The sequence below is a fragment of the Rhagoletis pomonella genome, unplaced genomic scaffold (genome assembly GCF_013731165.1).
Source record: "Rhagoletis pomonella isolate Grant_MI unplaced genomic scaffold, Rhpom_1.0 Rhpom_scaffold_00006, whole genome shotgun sequence".
In the NCBI taxonomy this organism is placed as follows: Eukaryota; Metazoa; Arthropoda; class Insecta; order Diptera; family Tephritidae; genus Rhagoletis; species Rhagoletis pomonella.
Window position 1 is genome coordinate 13,511,347 of NW_023458560.1, and position 2,862 is coordinate 13,514,208.

Below are 2,862 nucleotides of genomic sequence, written 5' to 3' on the forward strand. Positions count from 1 at the left end.
TAGGTTGAAGGTATGCCCAGTTCTCTTATATCTTCTGAAATATGAAGGAAGCCATGTACGTTGTACGAAACTCTATTGTCTCCAAAAACAGCTGCAAAATTGTTTACAAACAATTTTAGTATATCTCTGCCTACCTCAATGTTAGAAATATAATTTTTAGGGCAGAACAATAACCGACAAGCACAATGCAGAAGCAGGAATTCATAATAAATATCATTGGGAAGTTCATCTTTTAAGACATATATTCCAAAATAGAATAGGAACATGCGGAATTCGGTAGCTTTCCAATTTGATATTTCATCCAAACTTCTTGGTTTTCGTACAAACTCTTTAGTGATTTTCGATTTATTGTTGATTACTCGTAAAAGAAACTTACGTATGACACCTAAATCAATTAAATGCATGACATCAAGAGGAACCTGAGTTATCATATTAATATTAATCTTTTCCAGAGGAGATAAATTGGTCTTAAAAGCAGAGATATGTCTATGAGGGTATTTGCGTTCCAAAAAATCAGTGTTGGATATAAGCGTTCCCGCATTGGTACTATAGGTTAGTACGCCTTCAATTTTTTTGCCCACTTGATTACATTTGGAACAACCATGTCGAGAAGTGTGCCCAGGTATTCCGCAGAGAAATGATTTCGCCAGCGCATCACAAATAAAAGCCCTAACCTGAAACGTAATGCAGCGACCATTGCATTCGAAACCAGAAGTTCTGCAACTTCGGTAAATTCGCTTAAAAATTGTGTTATAGAATCTGGCTTGGATTGTCCTACATAAATACCAGCAGCGAAAACCGATGTGTTTGGCACATTAACAATACATAATAAAATTGGCCACAACTGCATCCTTGAGCTACGATATAATGGCAACCCATCAATATTAACATCTACTACTATTGTGCTGTGATTAATTAATTGGTCAGCAATTTTTTCTAGTTGCGTTTTAATGCCGATATTGCAGTAGAGTCCCGGGCTCATATTTTTTACTATAGCTTGAGATTTATGTCTTAAAAGAGATTCGGCACTTTTGGGTACATTCATACCTTCTTTTGCAAGGAGCGTCAAGAGTTCGGAAAAGGATTTACGAGATATTTGATTGCGAATTGCCCATATTTTAAGTTTTTCTTGGAAAGGTAAATCCGTTGAGCAACTTGGCTCATCCGGAGGCATTTCTTCAATTTCGGCAAATCTAGCAACTTGCGCAGCCGCACATGCCTCAGTTGTACCTAACCTCAACCTCTGCCGGTTTTTTGCCCTTTCTTTACTAATTAATCGTCTTAGGTGGCATTTACTTACCTTACTCATATTGTTTGCTGCTTACTTGCTGCTATTATTTGCTGTATTTTTGGTTTTTAAATAATTTAATTTAAGTTTTGTTTTTTAACACCACTCTGCTGCGCAATTTATTTAAATCAGCTGTGTCAGAACTAGAGTCTATCAAGAAACGATTACGCTTATCGATAGAATTCTTATTGCTTTGCAACTATCCCGATAAATTAAAATGTGATTTACTATGTGTATAATTGTGCAACTTAGATAAATCTTTGCTATATAAATAAAAATTGTAGATGATAACTTAATTTTAAGCTCCATCTTCGATATTTGCAGTACACAAAAATAATAATAAATGGCGCAGAACAAGAACTAGAGCTGCCAAACGAATTACTAATGTGTGGCATGGAAACAGGGTAATTCACGAATTACTTAGTGAATTACTTAGGGCCAATTTCAAATGAATATTTAAATGGCATTTAAGTTTAATTGTGGATTGTTGTTTAAATGCCATTTAACTTTCGTTGGGTTTCAGATCAACTTTGTGTAAATATGCCAAACAATTGGCAGCACTGCTGCTTGTTCCTTGAAATTGTTGTTGCATGCGCTTGTTTGTTTACATTTTGTGCTGAACAGCTGATTGTTTTTTGGTGGGATTTGATGGGATTGATTAAACAACCTACCAATCAATCTTGGTTGTGTGGTACAAACACAGGGTTGCATATCTCATATCTAAATAGCCAATATTGGCCATTTAAGTGCAGATTAAATGTATGATCTGAAAATGAGTAATGGAAGTTAATCTCTACTTAAATAGGCCATCTGAAATTGGGCCTTAGAGAGCGAATTACGAAGCGTGGAAACATCGAATTAATCAGCGCTATTTCTAACGTTGATTATCGATTACCGAAAGTACAGTATTTTGAGCGTCAATTCCTCTAAAAAAAAAATCGTTAACGCTACCTCAAATATAAAGGAGCAGTTAAAGTGGCAATTCAAGCGCTATTTCTACGAAATTTGCAGTCAAAGTGCAAACTCGAAAGTCTACTTTCACGTGTAAATAGCCAGAAAGTACTTTTTAATCGTTGCTGCAAGTGCTGTCAAACAAATCGAGTGTTGCCGTGTGACGGGTTTTTGGCGAATTTGTATAAAATTATAAAAATGTTGAATGAAATATCAGTATCTGACTTTCCAAGCGCTCAGCGTTGCCGCTGTCTTATTTTGGAATTATCCATACATTCATAAATCATAAGATTAATTTTTTACTATTTCTGCAAAAAAAATTCAATAAAATACACACTTTATGCATAAATTATTAGTCTTAAGTTATTTCGATTATAAGGCACCTTATCAATAACAATTGCATATTTGATCGAAAGTTATTCTCTAATTAATCGATAATTTAAGTAAGCAGTTGACCATCGCTGCAGAATTTTGACAACTTGAGAGTTTTGACAACTGAAAATTGCGAATGTTTATTTGTTCTGGGTTTCTATTATCGTTGAAACTACTAAATAAAGATTGAATTAAGTTGAAACGATTGCCAAAATTATCGTCTATAAATTTCTTGTACGCTGTAAAAAGTT